Source organism: Scyliorhinus torazame, chromosome 11 (assembly GCF_047496885.1).
Source record: "Scyliorhinus torazame isolate Kashiwa2021f chromosome 11, sScyTor2.1, whole genome shotgun sequence".
Taxonomy (NCBI): domain Eukaryota; kingdom Metazoa; phylum Chordata; class Chondrichthyes; order Carcharhiniformes; family Scyliorhinidae; genus Scyliorhinus; species Scyliorhinus torazame.
This window is the reverse complement of record NC_092717.1, coordinates 95,393,498-95,420,377: the sequence shown is the minus strand read 5'-3', so window position 1 is coordinate 95,420,377 and position 26,880 is coordinate 95,393,498.

Sequence of the window (26,880 nt, the reverse complement as noted above, 5' to 3'; positions counted from 1 at the left end):
ATTGACACTATTGCTTGTGGAACTAATGAATGTGAACATGGTGTATGCTCCGAAAGAGTTTCAACTAAAATAGCAATCAGGGTCCTTGGACCTCCATTTGCTTATGAGAGACCTACTGCCTAAATCAGGTGGGTGTTTCAGAAAACCAACAGTAAGTTCCTTGTTGAGGCTGTATAAGGCGCTGATCAGACCCCATTTGGAGTATTGTGAGCAGTTGTGGGCCCTTTATCTCAGGAAGGATGTGCTGGCCTTGGCGAGGGTCCAGAAGAGGTTCACAAGAATGATCACTGGAATTAAGAACTTGTCATACGAGGAGCAATTGAGGATTCTGGGTCTGTACTCGATTGAGTTTAGAAGGATGAAGGAGGATCTCATTGAAACTCTCATAGAGGCCCAGATACAATGGACGTGGAGAGGATGTTTCCACTAGGAGGAGATTCTAGAATCTGAGGGCACAGTCTCAGACTGAAGGGACAATCTTTTAAAACTCATATGAGGAGGAATTTCTTCAGCCAGAAGGTGGTGAATCTGTGGAACTCTTTGCTGCAGAAGGCTGTGGAGGCCAAACCCCTGAGTATCTTTAGGACAGAGATAGATAGGTTCTTGATTAATAAGGAGATCAGGGGTTATGGGCATGAAAAACATATCAGCCATGATTGGCGGAGCAGATTTGATGGGCTGAATGTCTGAATTCTGCTCCTATGTCTTATGGTCTAAAATAGCACCAGCTATAGTCTCAATGCTGATGGGCCAAGAAAGTAACCTACCCATTCTGATGCTGTTATTGCCCTGTTAAGTGCAGGCACAAGTTAAAACCACTCTTCCTTGTGTAAGGAACTTTGTACAAAGATGCTTTGTCTCTTAGATTAACAGTGGCATTACCTCATTACATAAATGCCTTTATTTAAATGCAGTCAAACAAATTTCATATTAGACTAATGTGTTATTGCCTTTCTTATTAATATCTCACAAAGCAATTTCAACCCTTTCCTCTATTGCTTATATGGATGGAACTTTGGAAAGATGAGTTTACGTTCTGTTTGGTTCTGGATGCCCAGCAGCTCGTGGATTGACTTGGACGTGGACATGGGTCTGATAATTGGGGTTGCACTGCTAAACCCCTGTTACACATACATTTTGTGTGCGGCTTCCTGCTGTGATTGTGGGAATATAGGATCACTCCCATTGAGTAAATACATCTGCCACACTTAGCATTCTTTGGTAACATGTTGTTTTGGCAGAGAATGCATTTGGGACAGGTAAGATTGCCGCTATGCACTTTTGAATTTTGGCCTCTGATGTTAGCCGTATGAAGCAACTGGAATAAATAATAAGTTAGTAAGTGTTATTTATTTGCCTATTTCATTTCAGACTATATTTCTTCACCTCATTAATTTTAACAAAGGAACAGGTATATATTATCCCTTATTGTCCAGTTGCTTGTAAGGCTGAAAAGTTAGCAATTAGGAATGGAGCGCAAACCAGGTAATAATCCAAATCCTATCTTCTATAAAAAATGATCCCAACACCATCATTGTTTCTCAGCTGAAGAGCCTGGGGATGTGCAACTCACGTGTTTTACGTTTGAAAGAATGATGCTGGCAGAGTATCAAGCTTTGCTTCAGGCATTAAAGGCTACATCAGACAGGATGGCCCAGTAGCAATGCTTGCAGCCTGCAGTTGACGGAGGAAGCTGTCAGCAAGCAATTTCACATGCTTCATGGAGGTTGTGACCTATACTGCCAGTGGCAGCGAGGTCCCTCTGGCAGGGGTTCGACTTCCTTTTTAAAGGAAGCAAAGCTACTTGGACACCTGGAGGTAGGAACCACTCCATCTATAAAGATTTTTATTCATTCTCAGGATAAGAACATTAATTGACAAGGGCAGCGGCTATCAGCCATTCGTTGAGAAGTTGGTGGTGAATCTTCTTCTTGATCTGCTGCTATGTTGACTGAGTTATTTGTAAGGCTACTTCCGAGGACAACTCAGTGCCAATCACGGTTGTTTTGGGGCTGGAGTCACATATCATCTGGACTGTGTAAGGATGGCAGGTTCGTGGTCATTTTTACTGATGCCAACATTTTTATTTCCACATTAATTCACATTCTCAAACCGCTGTGGTGAAATTTGAACTCATGTTGCCGAGAAACATATGGCTATTCAACGTGACTCACTTTGACTAAGGGGCCTAAATGGCAACTGCGTGGCTGAAGCCGCACATAGCCCCATTTTTTACAACATGGAGCTCCACTTGCCGGAACTCCCTGTTGTAGCGAGAGATCTGGACACCGTTTTAATGGCAGGGTCCCCCCCCCCCCCCCCCCCCAAAACACCCATGGTGGGCAACCCTGGCCCGATCATGCGCAGAATTCCAGCTTGGCACTGACAGGCTGGTACCCAGGTGGCACTGCCAGGATGGCAGGCTGGCACTGCCAGGGTACCCAGGAGGCACCACCCTGCCCAAAGGGCATGCAGCTGGGGGCCTCCGATTCCCTTGGGTGGGCCAGTACCAAATGGTGCTTGCCCAAGGTTCCCGAGGCAAAGGGATTGAATCCCAAAGCCTTAGGTGTCTTGGGAATCTGCACATTAGGGGCTGGTTTAGCACACTGGGCTAAATAGCTGGCTTTTAAAGCAGACCAAGGCAGGCCAGCAGCACGGTTCAATTCAGGTACCAGCCTCCCCGAACAGGCGCCGGAATGTGGCGACTAGGGGGTTTTCACAGTAACTTCATTGAAGCCTACTTGTGACAATAAGCGATTTTCATTTCATAGAGTAAGGCTTACTGCCTCGCTCTGATTTGCTAAAATGTGATCCCGTCCATTGTGCACGGGAGTCCCCTTGTAACATTGCACGAGATTACGTTGAATCCCGTGAGGCGTTGCAAGCCGGGTAGATCCCGGGAGTGGGCTCCAGGCTTTCACCAGCCACGCTGCGCAGTGGCGAGCTGTTTTTCCGGAACATAAATAAATATATATTTTTATTGCAAAAAATTATTTTTCATGATTACAAAATAAATCCACATGAACCAACAAATGCATACAGGTACAGTTCATGAATATTGTCGTCCAAATTTAACAACCCCGCTAACCCCATCTCACCCATCCATAACTAAACACAGACTAATAAGCTCCCCTAACAGCTGACAGATCTCTGAAAAAAGAAATGATTGGCTGCCATCTCGAATAGAACCAAGGAGCACAGAAGCAGAGACAATGGACAACCCTGTCTTATCCCCCTATCGAACTGAAAGTAACCTGAGAACAAATCATTTGTGCGCTCACTAGCCGTAGGAACCCTATACAACAAACAAATCCACAATATAAACTTTGGCCTGAAACCAAACCTCCCTAGAATCTCAAATAGATACCCTTACTCAACCCCATCAAACACTTTTTCTGTGCCCAACTGAAACAATCACCTCCGGTTTTGGCACTGGAGAGGGCGACCTATTTAATAATCAACGTATAATGTCCGACAGCTGCCAACCCTTGACTAAATCCGTCTGTTCTTCTGAAATTATCCCTGGAAGGTAGGGCTCCAGCAGCTTTGCCAACACTTTAGCCAACAACTTGGCATCAGCATTCAACAACGAGATAGGCTGAGATGATTCACATTCTGTAAGTTCCTTATCCTTCTTCAAAATCAGAGAAATAGAGGCCTATGCCAATGTAGCTGGCAATGCAGGGAATCGTTAAACACGTCTAATATCAGTGGATCAACTGCCCCGCAAATTTCTTATAAAAATTGATGGGCCGTCCATCCAGACCCGGAGCCTTGCCTGACTGCATTGAACCAATACATTTCATAACCTCCCCGGGCCCAACGGGGATTCCAACTCCTCCCTTCTCTCCTTCTCCACCACTGGGAAGGACAACCCTACCAAAAACTACATAATGGGTGACCTCTCATCCAGGGACTCCGATCTATACAGATTTTGATAAAAAGCTTCAAACACAGCATTAACCTTCAGTGGGGCGGAAAGCAACCTGCCATCCGAGCCCCTCACCTGCACAATCTCCCAGGAGGCAGCCTGCCGCCTCAGATGGTGCGCTAAAAGGCGAGGCCTTCTCCCAAGTTCATAAAATGTCACCCTCGTGTATCGCACCTGGCTCACCACCTTACCCATTGAGAGTAGCTGGAATTGGGTTTGTAACTGTTTCCTGCTCGCGAACAACTCCGGTGTCGGGGCAAGCGAGTACAGGCACCCCTTCTCCAGGATGGAATCCACCAGCCCCTGCCACTCCACCCTCCCAGTCCTATCCTTGTGTGACTTGTAGGAAATTATCTCTCCCCTCATGACCACCTTAAGGACCTCCCACACATAGAAGGTGAGATACTCACTTTTGTTAAACATAATATACTTCCAATGGCGGAGGATATCCATTCACAAAAACCCTTATCCGCCAACAACGGCATGTCCAATCTCCACAGCGGGCTCCAACACCACATCCCCAAAATGTAGGGCATGATCTGAGTACACCGCCCTCTTCACCCCAGGAAAGAGAGGCCTACCCACCACTAAAAAATCAATCTGAAAATCACCTGATGGACTTGGGAGAAAGAAAGACGGAGGCGATTCTCCGATATTGAAGCCAAGTGTTCATGCCATCGTGAACGCCATCGCGTTTCACGACGGCGCAAACAGGGTCCGGACACGACCTATTCTGGCTCCCACAGGGGGCCAGCACGATGCTGGAGCGGTTCACGCCGCTCCAGCATCCTTACGCGCCGCCAAATGGGCACTGCGCCAACCCGCGCATGCGCAGTTGGGGCAGCCCAATCCTGCGCATGCGCAGTTGGACCGCGCCATCCTGCGCATGTGCGGGGAACGTCTTACGCACGCCGGCCCCTCACCAACATGGAGCCTGTATTCTGGGGCTGCGCGCGGAAGGAGGTAAGCCCGCGGGGGGGGGGGGAGAGGCCGGCCCGCTGATCGGTGGGCCCCGATCGCGGGCCAGACCGCATTGGAGGCTACCCCGGTGAAGGAGCCCCCCTCCCCCCCCACACAGGGCACCCCCCCCAGCGTTCCTGCAGAGTTCCCGCCAGCAGCGACCAGGGGTGGACGGCGCCGGCGGCTACCTTTCGTGTCGTAGCGGTCGCTCGGCCCATCCGGCCGGATAATCGAGCGGCCCGGTGCGAATCGCGCGCCACTGGTTTCCAGGGGGTGGGAGAATCGCGTGCGGGGGTCGGGGTGGCTTGGCGCGATTCACGCGGCGCCCCGCCGATTCTCCCACCCGGCGTGGGGGGCGGAGAATAGCACCCGACAAGTCCATGGGCTGGATTCTCCAATACTGAGGCAAAGTGCTGGCGCCAATGGAGGATCCATGGTGTTTCACGATGGGAAAATTGCCGCGAAACCCTCAACGATTCCGGTACCGGTGAGGGTCTAGCACTGGCGCCTCGTGAAATGCCCACAGAACGCGCGGAAAACGGTCAGAGAATTGGTGGGTCATGGGCTGCACATGCGCAGGGCTGACACCCACCACATATAACACCGGCCTCGCCGATAAACATGGCGCCGGTCATACTAGACCGCGCATGCGTCCACCTCGATCCCACAGCCCACCTCCTGGCCACCCCCTCCCTCTCCCCTCAGCCTTAGCAGAAGCCCCCCGGCCAGCACCAAGGATTTCAGCAGAGTGTGGCGGCGCTGGAATCTGTCTGCAGCCAGCACGCCAGACTCCTGATCGCTGGGACCACATGTAATCCGCCCTGCCGCAAACTCAGCCCAACGGAGGGCTGGTTGATGGCGCTCCAACCGGGCTGCAACTGCGCGCGGCGCATGTCCCAATGATGCTGATTTGGAGCAACGTGAACCGGCGTCTAACCACCGCCTGTCCGATTTCGGCGTTTGGAGCCATTCGCCGTCCGATCGCCGTTCTCAATTTTGGCGTCGGGCTCCAAAGATTCACGCCCCTTATCACTCGGATGCAAAACCGCCACAGATCTGCACCCCTCCCACCCCCCCACCCCATCCCGCCATCTGCTCCATAAAAGCCAATAATGCTTTTGCCACCCCTGATGGAATCAGAGACTTAGACCTAGATCTGTCCAACTGGTGGGCTCAAGCCAACTCCCTCCATGACCCCCCCTCCTCACCATCTTCCCAAACATCTTCAACATATAAACTGCCGGATTTGGACCCTCTACTAGCTCCAGCAGCCCCATGGCTCTAAGGATCTGCCTCCTGGGGCGATTCTCCAAATCATCCACCTTGGCACGCAATGTTTTATTAGCACTGGCCAACATTGTCACCTCAGCCTTCACGGAGACAATCCAATAACTCTACTTCATAGACTCACAGACTCATAGAATTTACAGTGCAGAAGGAGGCCATTCGGCCCATCGAGCCTGCACCGGCCCTTGGAAAGAGCACCCTACGTAAGCCCACACCTACTTCAAGAGAGCCAACTCTTTACTTGTTGGCTTCTTTGACCTGGACCTTCTAAGCCTTTCTCATGTATGGGACCCTTATCGCATCGAATTATTCAAGCTTCAACCCAAACACCCCCCACAAAACTGGGCGAGGGCCAAAAACAAATGACCCAGGTGGGAGCCACCTTGTGTGCAACTATTCCTTACATGCCGCCACCGGAAGTTGCAAAATTAAAGTTATTGCAATACTGAACATATTTATCCATTCACATATATTTTTCAGTGAAAGAAAGAACTCACATTTATTTTGTTCTTTTCATGACTTTGGAATATTCCAGAGTAGTTTATTGTCAAGTTAACACTTGATGAAGTTTAGTCACTTCGTAATGGAGGGAAGCACAGCAGTCAATTTGTACACACCACGGTCCCACAACAACCTCTCAGACACATGACCAGATTGTCTGTTTTAATGTTATTCCTTGAGGTGCAAATCTTGACCAAGATACCAGGAGAACCCCCTTCCCTTCACCAAAATTGCCATGGAATCTTTTATGTCCATCTGAGAAGGCATACAAGGCCTTGATTTAATGTATTTTTTGACAAATTCAGTAAAGTAACTATTTGAATGGAAAGTGTCTCCTTTAAGAGGGCAGCATGATGGAACAGTGGTTAGCACTGCTGCCTCACAGCACCAGGGACCCGGGCTCGATTCCAGCTTTCTCCCTGTGTCTGCGTGGGTTTCCTCCGGGTGCTCTGGTTTGCTCCCATTGTCCAAGATGTGCAGGTTAGGTAGATTGGCCATGATAAAATTGCCCCTCAGTGTCCAAAGATATGCAGTTTAGGTGGGGTTATGGGCATAGGGCGGGAGATTGGGCCTAGGTAGGGCGCTCTTTCAGAGGGGCAGTGCAGACTTGATGGGCTGAATGGCCTCCTTCTGCACTGCAGGGATTTTATGAAATGTTTGGAAATGGGGACATGATATAATATATAGGTGCTATTTTACAACTGACATGAAATTATTGTTATAATTAGTGTGTACTGAGAAACCAGCTCCCTATACCCCAGCCCAATAAAAAACAAATTGAGAATGGTGAAACTCACCTCTTTATGTTTATTAGAAGTTTGGTTAATTATTTCCTTCAGTGGGTACTTATGTAGTTGGAAGGTAGGGCAACAATTCAGCATGTTAGCCAAACTGATGCACACGTAAGTTATATATGCACGAGCAGAGTTGTGGTTTCTACATGTTTGTCAAATAGTTCCTCTTAGGCATTGTTAAATTCTGTTATCCGTACGTTTTTTTGTAACTAAACTAATAGTTCCTGAATTCTAATATTTTCCATGTTTCAATATTGCATCATTTTGCACTGCGGGGATTTGAGAACTGACAAACGCCTCATGAGAATGCATTGAAGCATTTGTGGTCTTTCATGTTTTATTCAAAGCAACCAACACAGACACATAAAGGTTCTGAGATTTCAAAATATATTGAAGCTTGTTTTTCATTAATTTGTAGTTGTTTTAGGAGTGAATGTAACATGGGAGTAACATGGGAGTTGGGGAATTCATGTTGGCTTTTTAATAAATTAACCCAGTGACAGATTTTGTTTGTTTTCTTCTCCATTATGGTCTGTATCTGTCACAAATTCTGATCCGCTACATATTCCTCAGTTCAGTAACATCAGTTGCTTATGTAGATAACCTGCAAACTTACTCTTTCCTCGGGTTGGCTCATACTGTCTGATGGGTGGGTTTTCTGGCCGTTCCCACCACAGGACTCCCACCAGTGCCTGCACCATGCAGTTGAAGCCCTGCATCTTGGAGCTCATGCCCTCAGCCCTGGAGGTAATTCCCCCTCTGAGCTTCTCAATTCTGTGGTTTCCAGGGGGCACGGGGATGGTCTGGGCTACTCGTCTGATTACTCTGCAAGAAAAGGAAGATGGCATTAGTGCAACATGAGGGGTAAATAATGCGAGATGTTTACTCATGTGAGGTTTTAAGAATGATTTTGTATCATTAGGGTTCTCACTTTTGCCCGTTAACCCCACATCACCATTGGCACAGGCGCAGTCCTGCTCCTCCCCAGATAGTTCAAGCACTCTTTCATTGTGGGGGGGTGAGGATGCGGAGCTACCAGCTGACTCAGCGTGGCTGTGCCCTCTCACCTCTGTTGTGCTCGGTTTTGTCCTGCTGGGATTCAGATGGGGAGAGTGTAGGCCGAAGTCCTGCCAGTTCAAACGTTTGAGGAGTGGCTTGCTTGGGACTGGAGTGGGAGGAGGGATGTGAGGAGCTGAGTTGAGACAGGGGGGCACCAAAGTGGTTGCTGGAAGAGGGCCTCACAACAAGTGGGTAACCCTTGTGTGAAACACGGTGATGGCTTCCTGGCAGCCATCCCTTCGATTGGATTTAGAGCAAGTGCTGAGGAGATGTTTATATGGAACTCCCCAGTGATTTCACTGATCAGGAGCAGGATTCTCCCCTACCCGGCAGGGCGGGGGGTCGGAGAATCCCACCCCAGGTTTCCCCAAGGCAAGCGAATCAGCCGGAGGCCACCAAGAGATTCAAAATCCGGTAAGAAATCCTGCCAACGGCGTCAGCAGGATTCAAACCGTTTTTCTCACAGGCACAAACACTTTGCCATTTTTTGGTAAGATTCCACCCTATCTTCCTGACCTACCCATCCCCTCCAAAGTTGAAGAAGAAAATCCCTGGAGATCATGGCTATGTGGTGTTTAGGAGCAAGGCAGCTGAATTACTTCCATTTAATACTGAATTTCGACAAGGTGGATGCTGTGGATTCAACTGCAGATTGATTGCCAAATTCCTGATTGGGTATCAAAAATAATTTTGATGAAAGATATCCACCCAGAAAGATCCTAAAGCCTGCCCTGCATGCCGCATATCCCTTCCCCCACTCCACCCACCGGCCACTTAAACCTTGGTCCTGCCAATTCAGCACAATATTACTTTTTAAATGATTTTGAAATTTTCACCTTCACTTTCCCTGAATTCCTATTTCATACAGTGAACAGGCATTTTAAGAAGAAGAATTACCTGATATAGTCTGCAATGATATGCAGACACGTAACCAATGGGTCATCAGAACAGGACACAACCAATGGGTAATCAGGACACCCAGAGGTGGCATCACCACAAGAGGGCACCACACGACCACTATAAAAAGGACAAGGCACACAGATCCTGCCCCTTCCACCGGCAGAAACCTAGAGAACAAGACGTGTGTGGTTAGCAGCACCGCCACACCATAGCACGTGGTCTGGAGCAAGCTCATATAGTTAGTAGAGTATACTGTGTTACTAGAGTCAGATTAGTAGAGTGTAGAATTCATTTAGGAGCTTTGTTAAACGCTCAATAAATACATTTAACTTATCTCAAGGTCTGGAGTATCCTTCAGCAACGCCTACACCAATTAGCGGCTTATGTTACTCAACAACACATAGTCCTAAGTTTTTCCCTTACTAGTTTGAAGATGTGATCCCATGCCCAACTCTCAGCATTTAATTTGAAGAAATATTCTTTATTTAATTAAATTTTAAAATTGATGTAATTTTTTCATACTGCACATTATTTTCCACATCTTTATGGCGGCATGTTGGCACAGTATTAGCACTGTTGCATCACAATGCCAGGGGTCTGGGCACTGTTCGGGGGGGGGGCTTCCATTGAAGCAGTTTGGGATGGGAGGTTACTGTGTCCATAGGGGTGTTTCCTGGGGGCAGGGGAGGTCCATGCCCTTGGGGGGAGTGTTCCCTGGAGGCGGTGGTCCCATGTCCATGAGGAAATTATTTCCCTGGGGGAGGGATTAGGAGTTCCGTGTTCCAGGGGAGAGTTCCTTTTATAATTTTTCTGATTTTTGTTAGATCAGCCTCATCTATTGAGGGCCAATGTTGCTGGCGAGCGTCCGCCCACCAGTGTGACATCATGTGAGCCACCTCTTAATTATTTTTATCAAAGTGTTTAGAAATACAGCAGGAAAACCTGACGAGGCAGCTGGGGGTCTGCTCTCCACTTTTCTCACATGAGATATCACTTTGAAATAAAAATCAAATCGTTCGCCCATGGTATAAGTGTAACATTTTTTTTATTCATCCATGGGATGTGAGCGTTGCTGGCTGTACCAGCTGGCCCATCCCTGAGGGCATTTAAGAGTCAACTACAGACCAGGTAAGGATGACAGATCTCCTTCTCTAAAGGATATTAGTGAACCAGATCGACAATCAACAATGGGTTCATGGTCACCTTTTTTAGACTTTTAATTCCAGATTTTATTGAATTCAAATGTCATTGCCATGGCAGAGCATGACTTTGCATCTCTGGATTACTAGTCCAGTGACAATACCACTACACAACTGCCTTCGCTACATGAACCCAGTAGAGTCCAATCTGACCCTGGAAAGATGCAGAGTAAGGCAGTTGGGTGCAGTTATTTAGCAATCAGTCTGGGCCTTCGAACCTAATTTTCAGTTCAAGTTTACCATTGGTTCAAATTAGTTCTGGCTTTGTATCAGTAATAAACTTGGGGCTTTGCATGAAATAACTCAAACCTTAGTGCAAGAAATTGAACAACTTATATTAATATAGCACTTTTAACGGAATGAAACATCCCAAGGTGCTTTGGAGAAGTCTTATAAAACAAAATATTGCAACAAACCACATAGAGATGTTAGGTTATTTGACCAAAAGTTTGATTTAAAGAGGTACGTTTTAAGGAGTGTCTTAAAAAGGGAAAGGGAGGTAGAGAGGTGACAAGATTTAGGGAGGGAATTGCAGACTTTAGGCGGCTGAAGGCATGGTCACCAACAATACAGCAATTAAAATCAGGAATGCTAAAAAGGCCAGAAACAGACGAGTGCAGATATCTTGAAGGATTGCCGGGCTGGAGGAGATTACAGAGATAGTGTGAGAAGGCCATGATGGGATTATAAAATATAGACTTAATTCTAAACATGAAATAGATCCAAAATGTTCTAGAATGTGTCTGGATGCTAACAAGGAAGAGCTGTAGGTGTATCAGGGTATTTACTTAAAAACAAGTTTATTTATGCTAATTGCAGTATGTACATAGTGGGTTACGGAGAAAGCACTTTTCCCCTTTGGCTGCCTGTTTGCTGCCTAGAATATCTAGCACATGAGTGCCAGATGTCAGTGCTACATCATCATATACCACATAGATTAGCACATCTATTCTGTCAAACTCAATAATAATCTTTATTAGTGTCACAAGTAGGCTTATATTAACACTGCAATGAAATTACTGTGAAAATCCCCTCGTCGCCACACTCTGGCACTTGTTCGGGTACACGGAGGGAGAATTCCGAATGACCAATTAACCTAACAAGCACGTCTTTCAGGACTTGTGGGAGGAAATTGGAGCACCCGGAGGAAACCCACGCAGACACGGGGAGAATGTGCAGACTCCGCACAGACAGTGACCCAAGCTGGGAATCGAACCCGGGTCCCTGGTGCTGGGAAGCAACAGTGCTAACCACTGTGCTACCATGCCGCCCATACTTTTAAACTTTACAAAATACTGGCAATTTTCTTCCACTTAAGTCCTAATTTTAGGAAAGTTGCAGAGGTTTTGTTGGAGTTCTCCAAATTGCCATAGGTCTAGTGGACGTTTTTGGAAATACCGGAAGAAACAAGGTTACCTGTTTATTTCTTTGGGGTTCTGAACAAAGACCTCTAATATGGAAGACCAAGGCAGTTTTTGTGGAAGTTCTACCATAATAACTTTATTTAACAGTGATATGAGTTGAAACAAATATAACACATGGACAATGGGCAAGTGGAACATGCTGGGAAGTGTAAGTACATAGAAAAGAACACATTTCCCTATTCTTCCAGCTCTAAAAGGTGCTACTCATCTGAAAACCTGCGATGAAATTTAACAAAACAGATGTGCAGGGTTTTAAGTTCTTAAATATGGACTAGAAACTCCAACTAAAGCTGAAACAACAACTTCCAGAAGGGGTGAGAGCATCAGGCCTTCCAAAGGTATTATGTCGTAGCTCTTGAAGATTGTTGCACATATTGGCTTTCCCCTCAGGAAGAAAGTCTATCTCCCTGTGTCACTGCACAACTTTGTCTGTCTATGTCCAAGAAATGGACAACTGGAGTCAATAAGTCCAATTATTTTTTTGAAGTTCTTGAATGGCATAACATTAAGTGCTTTCATTAATCTATACTTTATGGGACAATTTAAGGAAATCAGAGCCTTTTTGCTGGGATGGCCTAATGGATATTTAGGCATATGCAACCCCCCCCGCCCCCGCCCCCCCCCCCCCCCCCCCCCCGCCCCCGCCCCCCATGGGTTTCCATCCATTGAAATGAATAGGCAGAACATTTTATGGGACATGCACCTAATTACCTGGTAACTGCTTTCAGCTAGCAAAGCTCTGATCCAGGATCACCAATGTATAAAATTTCACCTCAGATGGGAGAAAAATTCCATCAATCCAAATGTCTTGCCTGATAACTGTTAAGTTTACATTCAGAGGAAAAAAGTTTTATCTGTAACTTGCAGTAAAATCATTAAGTTGTGTACACAAACACATTTGGTCAAAATGTATTCTCTGAGACCTCAGGAATAGTGCAAAATGGTGATCTATGTGGAGGTTTTAAAGGTAGGCACAAAATTACAAAAGTAAAAGAGTTTAGACAGAGAATTCCGTCAAACAGCCTTAACCTGGTTTCTGTCTTTGTCGTGGAGTTGGAGAAGGTGTGAGGTGTGGACGGGAAGTCAGAATCAGAGGATTAAAGGAAGTAACTGGATAAGATTGTAAAGGCAGGGTGCTGTGAAGAGAAATTAAGTTGGGAATTTGAATTTCATACGTATCAAAATTGAAAGTTAGTGGAGGCTCGTAAGAATGAGGGTGATGAGTGAACAGGAATTAATGCAAATAAGATTTCGAATTATGGCATTTTCAAATTTGCATTATATGCATCTTGGGAGACTAGTGTAGAAGATATTGCAGTAATTGCAGAAGTGAGCAATGGTAAAAGTTTCATTGATAATCAGAGTCTGGTAAGGATGGGGGCAGTGATGTTACAGAGGCATCGGGACATAAGAATGTTCAAGACTGAAAAGCCAATGTGACATGTTGGGCAGCACGGTAGCCTTGTGGATAGCACAATTGCTTCATAGCTTTAGGTCCCAGGTTCGATTCCGGCTTGGGTCACTGTCTGTGCGGAGTCTGCACATCCTCCCCGTGTGTGCGTGGGTTTCCTCCGGGTGCTCCGGTTTCCTCCCACAGTTCAAAGATGTGCAGGTTAGGTGGATTGGCCATGATAAATTGCCCTTAGTGTCCAAAATTGCCCTTAGTGTTGGGTGGGGTTACTGGGTTATGGGGATAGGGTGGCGGTGTTGGCCTTGGGTAGGGTGCTCTTTCCAAGAGCCGGTGCAGACTCGATGGGCCGAATGGCCTCCTTCTGCACTGTAAATTCTATGATTCTATGAAACTGTCTGGATTATGGGAGGGGCAGGCAGAATGCTGGACAATGATGAAACGTTCAAGGACCAACGAGCAGAAGGGGAAGATAATGTTGGAAAATTTTCCGGAGAGGGTGCAAGGATGATAAAAGCAGTTTTGAGTGAGGATGGGTGTGCAAATGAAGCCTCAGCTTAATAATTCATCTAAAAGACAACAGCTCCATTGCACTGAAATGTTAGCCGAGTTTACGTTATCAAGTCTCTGGAGGGAGTTGTGCACTGCAAGTTTTCTGCCTCAGAGGAAAGAGTGTTCCTTGTGAGACAAGCCGGACAACATACAGAATGATTGTTTTAACTCTGATTTTTGAGTAAGTTCCAACTCCCATCAATTTTAGGGTAGCCAGTACACTGCTTGTGAATTGTGAAAATTTATCTGAATACAGGTACGGTGACATATTTGCTATTATAGTGATCAATGGTTTAATTGCATGTGGCCATTAAATGAATCTTTTCAGGTTAGGGTAGATTGAGGGTTAGAGCTCAGCTGGGGCTTTGTGTATCATTATATTTTTCAAAGGCACAGTTTATCACGACAGGTGAGATTCTGAAATTGCTGGTTCTACTATCGAGCCAATATACTTCCTTCGCAGAGGAACGATGAGTGCTCCTCCATAGCAACTATCATTTTACTCATTGCTGTTGTTTCAACTGTTGGGACAAAGGATGAATGGAGGAGAGAATTCTTAATTTACAAAGCCCATTTTAGATGGCTCTTCAGATGTGCAAAGACTTCGGAGAGAATACTAGAATGAATTTAACCTTCATCATCTTTCTCTTTCTAAAAGGCCCGAAGGTTGGATCTCCAAATTATAGACTAAATCCCCTCCTGCTCTGTGAATCATGGGATTTCCTTTCCCCTTGCTCAGTTTAAATGAAAGACTTGCCATCTGAGATTCAGGCACCAGTTAGGATATAATCAGCTAGGATGATTTAAATGCAGAAATGACAGAATTTAATAAAGTGCTGGGCTGTTAATTGATTTGGGACCTAACCCGATACTCTCTTGTGTTTTGTAAGGTTACTGACTTAATACAGCACATCATCTGATGAGAATTTTTCAGACATTACTATGGAATGGGGATTGAGGGTGATTTAGAGATGTGGATCAGAAATTGGCTAGCTGAAAGAAGACAGAGGGTGGTGGTTGATGGGAAATGTTCAGAATGGAGCACAGTCACAAGTGGAGTACCACAAGGATCTGTTCTGGGGCCGTTGCTGTTTGTCATTTTTATCAATGACCTAGAGGAAGGCGCAGAAGGGTGGGTGAGTAAATTTGCAGACAATACTAAAGTCGGTGGTGTTGTCGATAGTGTGGAAGGATGTAGCAGGTTACAGAGGGATATAGATAAGCTGCAGAGCTGGGCTGAGAGGTGGCAAATGGAGTTTAATGTAGAGAAGTGTGAGGTGATTCACTTTGGAAGGAATAACAGGAATGCGGAATATTTGGCTAATGGTAAAGTTCTTGAAAGTGTGGATGAGCAGAGGGATCTAGGTGTCCATGTACATAGATCCCTGAAAGTTGCCACCCAGGTTGATAGGGTTGTGAAGAAGGCCTATGGAGTGTTGGCCTTTATTGGTAGAGGGATTGAGTTCCGGAGTCGGGAGGTCATGTTGCAGCTGTACGGAACTCTGGTACGGCCGCATTTGGAGTATTGCGTACAGTTCTGGTCACCGCATTATAGGAAGGACGTGGAGGCTTTGGAGCGGGTGCAGAGGAGATTTACCAGGATGTTGCCTGGTATGGAGGGAAAATCTTATGAGGAAAGGCTGATGGACTTGAGGTTGTTTTCGTTGGAGAGAAGAAGGTTAAGAGGAGACTTAATAGAGGCATACAAAATGATCAGGGGGTTGGATAGGGTGGACAGTGAGAGCCTTCTCCCGCGGATGGATATGGCTGGCACGAGGGGACATAACTTTAAACTGAGGGGTAATAGATATTGGACAGAGGTCAGAGGTAGGTTCTTTACGCAAAGAGTAGTGAGGCCGTGGAATGCCCTACCTGCTACAGTAGTGAACTCGCCAACATTGAGGGCATTTAAAAGTTTATTGGATAAACATATGGATGATAATGGCATAGTGTAGGTTAGATGGCTTTTGTTTCGGTGCAACATCGTGGGCCGAAGGGCCTGTACTGCGCTGTATTGTTCTATAAAAAGAAAGCTTGGAATTGTGTTTACACAGGAACAATGGGATTTCTGGATGAAATAACCCACGGTCCTCCCAGTTCGCCTGGTAGTCGCATGATCCAATAATAATCTAATAATTAGTCTACAGCAGTCCCAGATACGTAACAAGGAAATCCCAATGGTTTCATTGGTCCAAAGTAACCTATTTCTCCCAAGCAAGCTACACTTACCATATGCCATGTTTCAAATTACTGAAATACAGTATCCCAAAATATGACTTTCTTATAAAAGTCCATCTCGTTTGCATTTGATTCTATCAATACTTACTGTTTCCAATGTCTCTCTAAAGGTCGTGTTCCATAGATTTATCACTCACTCACTGAAGTACTATTTCTATAGATTTGTTTTTAATTTACCCCCCTCCTCTGCAAGCACAGACAATATATTCGGGATTCTCTGGAAATCTGCGGCATGGTAATGGCACATTGTGGCGCACAAAGACTCCGTGAGACGAATAGAGTGAAGTCGGCGAGGCTTTATTAAGCGTGTCTGTTCCCCCGCAGCTCGATAGTAAACTGGCCTGCGGGGGAAGACTCCGGCTTCTTATACTCCGCCTTCAGGGTGGAGCTTGAGGTCAACGGCCAACCAGGACCCGGGATCTGTCAGCCAATGACATTAGGGCTTCCAGTCCCACATGACCCCCAATACATACTACCACATTCACCCCTTGTCAAAAATGAACCCGGCGGGGTGATGCTTCGTATGGTGGTAAGGGTTTACAGGGCTGGTCCTGGGAGGACAAAACATTCACATGGCAATACAGTATTGGACAATTTTGTCCTGTTGCAACTATTTACAGAGGGTATAGGAAGAAAAGCAAAATGTTCTTGTGAACAGTCCATATTTGTTTTACATTGACGCCACGAGTCGGTCGGGCGGTCTGGTCGTCCGTGTCGATCGCCTCGGCCCCGGCGGTGGTGGTGGTGCTTGTACCAGTGTTGTCACCTCCAGGAGCCGTACGGTTTCAGCTTGGGCTTGATTCTTGGTCGGAGCTGAGGGGAGGGGAACCGATCCTCCTGGGAAGGGGGCGATTGCGGGGTGCGGCGGTGGCAGGAAGGGGGGGTTGGGTTGATGGTGTCGGGGGCGTGTGCGTGTTGCCGGCGGGCGCCAGATCCCGCAGGGAGACCGTGTCCTGTCGGCCGTCGGGGTACTCCACGTAGGCGTACTGGGGGTTCGCGTGGAGGAGGTGAACCCTTTCGACCAACGGGTCCGCCTTATGTGCCCGCACATGCTTTCGGAGCAGGATGGGCCCTGGGGCCGCCAGCCAGGTCGGCAGTGACGTTCCAGAGGAGGACCTCCTAGGGAAGACAAGGAGACGCTCATGTGGCGTTTGATTAGTGCTCGTACATAATAACGACCGGATGGAATGGAGAGTGTCCGGGAGGACCTCCTGCCACCGTGAAACTGGGAGGTCCCTGGACCGTAGGGCCAGTAGGACGGCCTTCCAGACCGTGCCGTTCTCCCTTTCTACTTGCCCATTCCCCCGGGGGTTGTAGCTGGTCGTCCTGCTTGAGGCTATGCCCTTGCTGAGCAGGAACTGGCGCAGCTCATCACTCATGAAAGAGGACCCCCTGTCGCTATGGACGTATGCGGGGTAACCGAACAGTGTGAAGATGCTGTTCAGGGCTTTAATGACTGTGGCCGCGGTCATGTCAGAACAGGGAATGGCAAAAGGGAAGCGGGAGTATTCGTCCACTACATTAAGAAAATATGCGTTGCGGTCGGTGGAGGGGAGGGGCCCTTTGAAATCGAGACTGAGGCGTTCAAAGGGGCGGGAAGCCTTAATCAGGTGCGCTCCATCTGGCCTGAAAAAATGCGGCTTGCATTCCGCGCAGATGTGGCAGTCCCTTGTGACTGTACGGACCTCCTCTAAAGAGTATGGGAGATTGCGGGACTTGATGAAGTGGTAAAACCGAGTGACCCCCGGGTGGCAGAGGTCCTCGTGGAGGTTTTGGAGGCGGTTAATTTGTGCGTTGGCACATGTGCCGCGGGATAGGGCATCGGACGGCTCGTTCAGCTTTCCGGGACGATACAAAATCTCATAGTTGAAGGTGGAGAGCTCGATCCTCCACCTTAAGATTTTGTCGTTTTTGATTTTGCCCCGCTGTGCATTATCGAACATGAAGGCTACCGACCGTTGGTCCGTGAGGAGAGTGAATCTCCTGCCGGCCAGGTAATGCCTCCAATGTCGCACAGCTTCCACTATGGCTTGGGCTTCCTTTTGTACTGAAGAGTGGCGGATTTCTGAGGCGTGGAGGGTCCGGGAGAAAAAGGCCACGGGTCTGCCCGCTTGGTTAAGGGTGGCCGCTAGAGCTACGTCGGAGGCGTCGCTCTCGACCTGGAAGGGGAGGGACTCGTCGATGGCGCGCATCGTGGCCTTTGCGATATCCGCTTTGATGCGGCTGAAGGCCTGGCAAGCCTCTGTCGACTGAGGGAAGGTCGTGGTCTGTATTAGGGGGCGGGCCTTGTCTGCGTACTGGGGGACCCACTGGGCGTAATATGAAAAGAACCCCAAGCAGCGTTTCAGGGCTTTTGGGCAGTGCGGGAGGGGAAATTCCATGAGTGCGCGCATACGTTCGGGGTCGGGGCCTATTATCCCATTGCGCACTACGTAGCCCAGAATGGCTAGCCGGTCGGTGCTAAAAACGCACTTGTCCTCGTTGTACGTGAGGTTCAAGGCTTTGGCGGTCTGGAGGTTGGCGTCGTGGTCCTGCTGATCGTGGCCGCAGATGGTTACATTGTCGAGATACGGGAACGTGGCCCGCAACCCATGTTGATCAACCATTCGGTCCATCTCCCGTTGGAAGACCGAGACCCCGTTTGTGACGCCAAAAGGGACCCGTAGGAAATGGTATAATTGCTCGTCTGCCTCGAAGGCTGTGTACTTGCGGTCACTTGGGCGGATGGGGAGCTGATGGTAGGCGGACTTGAGGTCCACGGTGGAGAAGACTTTATATTGGGCAATCCGATTGACCATGTCGGATATGCGGGGGAGAGGGTACGCGTCTAGTTGTGTGTACCTGTTGATGGTCTGGCTATAGTCAATGACCATCCTTTGTTTCTCCCCTGTCTTCACTACTACCACCTGCGCTCTCCAGGGACTATTGCTGGCCTGGATTATGCCCTCCTTTAGTAGCCGCTGGACTTCGGACCGAATGAAGGTCCGGTCCTGGGCGCTGTACCGTCTGCTCCTAGTGGCGACGGGTTTGCAATCCGGGGTGAGGTTCGCAAACAAGGACGGGGTTTGCACCTTGAGGGTTGCGAGGCCGCAGATAGTGAGTGGGGGTATGGGGCCGCCGAATTTGAACGTAAGGCTCTGTAGATTGCATTGGAAATCTAATCCCAGCAAGGTGGGGGCACAGAGTTGGGGAAGGACGTTTAGTTTGTAGTTTTTGAACTCCCACCCCTGCACCGTTAGGGTAACTATGCAGAATCCCTGGATCTGTACGGAGTGGGATCCTGCAGCTAGGCAAATCTTTTGTGCGCTGGGATAGGTGGTTAAGGAACAGCGTCTTACCGTGTTGGGGTGTATAAAGCTTTCCGTGCTCCCGGAGTCGACTAGGCATGGCGTCTCGTGGCCGTTTATTAGTACCGTTGTCGTCGTTGTCTGGAGTGTCCGGGGCCGAGCTTGATCGAGCGTAATCGAAGCGCGCCGTGGTTGTAGTAGTGGAGTGGGGTCCGTTGTTGCCGTCCAAGATGGCGTCGGGGATGAACAAAATGGCCGGCCCCATACATCGCACGTGGCTGGGGGGTCACAAGATGGCGGCGGGGGTGGACAAAATGGCCGCCCCCACGCGTCGTACAGGCCTGGGGCGGTCCAAGATGGCAGCGCCCCTCCTCCCCTCGTGGTGGCCGGGACCCAAAATGGCGGCGTCTGCGGGTCGCAAATGGTGTGCTGTGGGGGCTGGGGAGCGCTAGGACCGCGGGCGCTAGGACCGCGAGCGCTAGGACCGCGCGGAGCTCTCTCACCGCGAGCGCTAGGGCCGCGAGCGCTAGGACCACGCGGAGCTCCCTCACCGGAGACAGCGGTGGTCAGGGCCCAAGTCGGCGGCGCCAGCGTGTCAGGCGTGGGGCCGCGAGCACTAGGACCGCGCGGAGCTCCCTCACCGGGGACAGCGGTGGTCGGGGCCCAAGTAGGTGGCGCCGGAGGGTCAGGCGTGGGGCGCGGGGTGGGGGTTAGGGTGGCGTTAGGGACGCGGAAAACTCCCTCCTCTCCGTGGAGAGTGTTGGCCGGGACCCAAAGCGGTAGCGCCGGCGGCGGGTCATACATGGGCTGCGGGGAGGGGGGTTGGGGAGCGTAGGCGGCGTGCAGGGCTCCCAGTTCTCCCGGGACCGCGGTGGTCGGGACCCAGAGCGGCTGCGCCTGCGGGTCACACATGGCGTGCTGGGGGGGTTGGGGCGCGTAAACTGCTTGCAGGGCTCCCTGTGCTCCCGGGACAGCAGCGACCTCGCGGGACCGGCACACAACCGCATAATGGCCCTTTTTCCCGCAGCTTTTGCAGATAGCTGCGCGGGCCGGGCAGCGCTGCCGGGGGTGTTTCGCCTGGCCGCAGAAATAACAGCGGGCGCCCCCGGTGCGACTCGGCGTTTGGACCGCGCAAGCCTGTGGGGGGGTAGGGGGTTTGCCGCGACGGGTACGTACGGGGCCCAATGGGTTGCCGCGCGGTCGGGGCCGTGGGCGCAGGTATTACGCGCGGCCACGTCTAGGGAGGCTGCTAGGGCCCGTGCCTCTGAGAGTCCTAGCGACTCTTTTTCTAGAAGTCTTTGGTGGATTTGGGAGGATTGCATACCTGCCACAAAAGCATCGCGCATTAACATGTCCGTGTGTTCGTTTGCGTTCGCCGACGGGCAGCTGCAGGCTCGTCCCAAAATCAGCAGCGCGGCGTAGAGTTCGTCCAGCGATTCTCCGGGAGCTTGCCGTCTCGTCGCGAGCTGGTAGCGAGCGTAGATTTGGTTAACTGGGCGGACGTAGAGACTTTTCAGTGCTGCGAACGCCGTCTGGAAATCCTCCGAGTCTTCGATGAGGGAGAAAATCTCCGTGCTCACCCTTGAGTGCAGGACCTGCAGTTTTTGGTCTTCTGAGACCCGGCCGGTGGTCGGTCTGAGTTAGGCCTCGAAGCAAGTCTGCCAGTGCTTGAAGGCTGCTGCCGCGTTCACTGCGTGGGGGCTGATCCTCAGGCATTCCGGAATGATCCTGAGCTCCATAGTCCTTTTTAGACACGCTTAATAAATTGTGGCGCACAAAGACTCCGTGAGACGAATAGAGTGAAGTCGATGAGGCTTTATTAAGCGTGTCTGTTCCCCCGCAGCTCGATAGTAAACTGGCCTGCGGGGGAAGACTCCGGCTTCTTATACTCCGCCTTCAGGGCGGAGCTTGAGGTCAACGGCCAACCAGGACCCGGGATCTGTCAGTCAATGACATTAGGGCTTCCAGTCCCACATGACCCCCAATACATACTACCACACACATCAACGACATAGAAGTTCCAGGAAATAATGGCGTAAGTGCTTGGTGCCATTACTTAAGGTCCACCTTAAACACCAGAGATTTCTGTGTTGCTCTGACAATTCTACTGACCGAAACAGATTAGCATTGCAATCAATGACAATCACAACATTCCTTGATTTATGCCTGTTTACTCACTGCAGCCACTTACACTGATAATTAGTAGTGGGGGTTGACCTGGTATTGGTGTAATTTATGGTTTTCAATATGATTTCCAGCCAGGGAGGACAACATAGTGCCAGTGAAGTAGAAAAGCCACATGCCTGCGGTCAGGAAACTTCGCATTTTTTCTTTTCCATTTCTTTTACTTCTGTTTTTTCCATTCTGTGAGGACACCCACAATGATCTATATATTAAGAAGCTGAAAGGGTTGCAATGGCCCAGCCACTGAGCATTACCATGTTCTTTGTACAGCATGGCTGACGTTGAGGAGAAGCAGAGAAAGGAGGTTGTAAACATGTCCGTCCCTAAAGCTGTTCCACTACTGCAGCGATTAGGCATTGAGGATATTGCAGTAAACTGATGAAAAGCTGGTAATGATTGCAAAAACACCAGTTAAATTACAACCACATTTTTGCTTTCTCATTTAATTTTTTTATTGTTGAATATTGCTTTGCAAAATGGAGAATGCAGAGTCTGTTGCTCGCTCCTACGAAACATCATTCTTGCTCTGGTATAACAAGCAATTAAGCTCCTGATGTTGACAATTAGGCTATGATTGTGTGTCACCTTGTAATGTAAGAAGATCAGGTCACCTTTTGTTTCTGCTGTTTGAAAGTTAACAGCATTTCTGACTTTATAGCCCGATAGTCACAGTTGAATTGATTTCAATTTGGGCATTAATTGCACATCCGTTTACACAACATGATAATTAGATTGCGCCTCATTGTTCCAGATCGTGTACAAAATTAACATAATTATTTTGTGTTATTATAAAACGATGGTAGATTGGGATCTTCACAATTACTGTTATAGGTGTGATAGGAACTTAATACCACTGTGTAGACATACAAATCTGAAATTGATCGCCCTGGAACAGATATGAAACTAATTAACAAGCACATTCAGTAAATGGACAGGATAGTAAAAGAAGATTGTGGGAATATACATTGTTCTTCTGCAAAAGCCGAAATGAGCATGCATTTGCTTGATCCAAATACACACCGTAATGACCTCCTCACAATTGGATTTGATTTATAGTATTTGGGTGAAACCGTAACCACTGTTTTGGTGAATCTGTTTCATGGATTACTCACAGTGAATTATATAACAGGAGAAGCACCAGGCATATCTGAAATAAGGTGCTAACCTTGTGAAGCTACAGCACAGGACCACATGAATGCTAACCAGTAGAAGTAGAATGCCAGAGCTAAGCAATCCCACAACCAACAGGTCAGGTCAAAGCTCTTCAGACCTGTCACATTCAGTTGACAATGGTGGTTGACAGTTAAACAACCAAAGAGAAAGAAAGGCTCCATGAGTATCCCCATCTTCAATGTTGTCAGAACCCAGCACACGATTGCAAAAGACAAGGCTGAAATGCTTGCTGCCATCTTCAGCCAGAAGTGCCATGGATGCTCCATCTCAGCCTTTTTCTGAGGTCCTATGATCAAAGATACCAATCTCCAACCAATTAGACTCACTTCATATGATATAAAGAAAAGGCTGAAGGCAATGGATACAATAAAGGTATGGGCACTGACATCAACTGGCAGATGTGCTAGCCAGAATCAGCTGTACACATAGCCAAGTTGTTACAGTACAGCTATATCATTGGTGTCTATTCAACAATGTGGAAAATTGCCCATTTATGTCTCATCTGTAAAAAGGAGGACAAATCCAATTTGGCCAAGTACCACCACATCAGTCTGCTCTCAATCATCAGCAAGTAATGGAAGGTGTAATTGACAATGCAATCCAGCGGCACGTACTCACCTATAACCTGCTCACTAATGCTCAGTTTGGGTTCTACTGGGGCACTCTGCTCCAGATCACATTAGAGCCTTGTCCCCAAACTCGGACAAAGAGCTGAACTGAAGAGGTGAGGGGAGTGACTGCCCTAGACATAAAGACAGCATTTGACTGAGTGTGGCATTACGCATCCTGACCAATAGTGAAGGTAATGGGAATTGGGGAAAACTCTCCATTGGTTGGAGTGGTACCTAACACAAAAGATTGATGGCTTGTTGGAATCCAATAACCGCAGCTTCAGGATTTTGCATATAGCATAGGGGGTCCTCGGGACAGTGTCCTAGGCCCAACCATCTTCAATTGCTTCATTAAAATGCCTTTCTTACTAGAAGTGGGGATGTTTATTGATGATTGCGCATTGTTAATTTCCACTTGCAATTCATCAGATACTGAAAGGGTCCATATTGGGATGCAACAAGATCTGAACTACATTTGGGCTTGGTAGGCAAGTAAAAATTCACTGCACAAATATCAGGCAGTTACCATATCCAACAAGAGAGATTTTAACCATCTCTCCTTGACATTCAATGGCATTCCCATTGTTGAATCTCCCGATATCAACATCCTGGGGGTTCCCATATAGCAGAAAATTAACTGAACAAGCCACATAAATATTGTGGCCACAAGAACAAGTCAGAGGCTAAGTATTCTGTGGTACAAAATTAATTTGCTGACTCTCCAAAATGTCTCCAGTACATTTGGATAAATCTACTGATGCTTATGTGGATCATAACAAAATTGAAGACCTACCTGTCTGTGAAATGAACCCAGAAACTGAAATGTATTTACTGGAAATTTTTAGCATTTAAACAAACAGGATTTCACTTTTACTTTTCTACGTTTTATTGGGAAGTCAATTTGGGGCCGATTTTGAGCCTCACTCTCCATCTGGGTTGCATTATTGCCTCATAAGGAATGAAGACCCCCTCACTTAGGGAAGCACAACTGAACTGTGAGAAGAACCGCAAACTCAGGCAGCACCCTGAGGAGAAAGCGGTTAAGCTCTATTAAATTTCTATTCTACTTGTCATGGAACGTTTGTCTGTCAGGAATTAGTGTGTAGAGCTGTGGGAGCTGAGGGAGAAAGAGGGTACCCTCTAGGTTTGTGCTTGTCATGCTAATTGCAGACTTCACTCTAATTAGCTGTGCCTCGTCTGCCATAAGAGGCAGTCATCTGCCCTACATGTTAGATCACCCTTCATTGGTAAGTAAATTGTGCCATGAAATTGCATCGGCAGGATTCTCCAATGGCAGGATCCTCCGCTTTTCCGGCAGCGCACCCACGTCCGTGGATTGACCGAGATGGGCTGGAGGGATGGAGAATCCCAGCCCCTAGCTACAGTTCACTGCCATTGATTGGAATGAATGAAAATTGCTTATTGTCACAAGTAGGCTTCAAATAAAGTTACTGTGAAAAGCCCCTAGTCGCCACATTCCGGCGCCTGTTCGGGGAGGCTGGTACGGGAATCGAACCGTGCTGCTGGCTTGCCTTGGTCTGCTTTAAAAGCCAGCGATTTAGCCCAGTGTGCTAAACCAGTCCCAAGCACCCAAGCACCATTGAGGCCTTCCCTGCCTGCTGGGTCCCAGAGGGACTTGGGTGCTTTATTGATCCTTTTAATCACATTTTAGTTTGATGTTTTAAGTTTCATTTGTGATTTGTTTATGTTTAAGGCAGTATCCTTTTAAGGGGCTGTCCCTTTTTAATTTGTCCTTCTGTTTATTTGATTTAGTCTATTTGGTTTAATCAAAATAGTTGGAGTCCTAAGCATTGATCTCCAATGCTCTTACAGGAAGTAACATCACACAGTGCACACTGATGTGAACCCCATTGCAAGGCTTCATGGTGAAGTCCTTTATCACTCACCACATTATTGGTCATGACAGGGGCATCTTTGAGGTGCCTCGTAAGGATGCAGACGCGGGTCCCATGCATCCACTCAATAGCCCTGTTGCCTACCGCAAGGTTTGGCGGGGAGGAGATTGAGAAATGTTGGAAGAAATATTTCAGTGAAACTCTCGATGGACAATGCACCTAATCCTGTTGGAGTTGAGAGGGACAGTTATGGGGATATCGGTACCAGTGGTATTATCATGAGAGGGGTGGACTTGGAGCCATGCCCTTTGGCGGCTACTTTTAGAACCTTAAACTTACAGGAGTTACAGGCAGGGATGAAGGCAGATGCTCTTGCCTTTGCTTCCTTGATAGCCCATAGGTGAGTTTTGTTTGGCTGGAAGTCCTCGACCCCGCCCATTGCAATCGCTTGGCTCAGTGACCTCATGGAATTTTTACACTTTTCAAAAATCAAATATCTAATGAAAGGTTCTATCTCAGGTGGCAGACGTTTATTTCCTTTTTCAGAGAGTTAGTCACCATCAGATGTTAGGGGAGAAGCAGGGCACTGGAAATTGGTTGTTGTTTCTTTTGGATTTGTGGGGGGGGGGGATGAAAATATTGTTAACTGTTGTACATACATGGTTGAAATGGTGTTATTCTGAAAAATTGTTCACAAAATATTTTTTTAAACTGGAATGGAGGGGACTGGTTGGGTGGCGGCGATTTTGTTTGTACGTTGTATGAATCTGGTGGAATATTTTGCATGTTTGTAAACTGAAAATTTGAATTAAAATATATGTATTTTTAAAAAGGCACGCTGACAGATAGGAAATGGCTAATATTTAAGAACAAATGTATGCATTGCAACAGTTATACATTTCTTTCTGGTACAAAAACGCAAGAAAAGCGGACCAACCATGGCTTACAAAAAAAATTAAGGATAGGATTAGATCCAAAGAGGAGTCATATAAAATTATTAGAAAAAGTAGCAAGCCTGAGGATTGGGAGCAGTTCAGAATTGTGCAAAGGAGGACCAAGAGATTGATTAAGAGGGAAAAAAATGGGGTACGAGAGTAAACCTGCAAGTAACATAAATGCGGACTGTATTATTATTAGTGCATAAAAATAAATAGATTAGTGAAGACAAATGTAGGTCACTTACATTCCAAAACAGGAAAATGTATAATAGAGAACAAGGAAATGGCAGAACAATTAAATAACAACTTTAGTTCTGACTTCACGGAGGAAGACACAAATACCTCCCAGTAATGCTAAGGAACCAAGGGTCCGGTGAGAAGGAGGCATTGAAGGAAATTAGTATTACTAAAAAAATAGCACTGGAAAAATTAATGGGACTAAAAGCCCAAAATCCCCAGGGCCTGATTATCTACATCCCAAGGCACTAATGGAGCTGGTCATGGAAGTAGTGGATGCGTTGGTTGTCATCATCCAAAATTCTGTAGATTCTGGAACAGTCCTGGCAGATTGGAAGGTG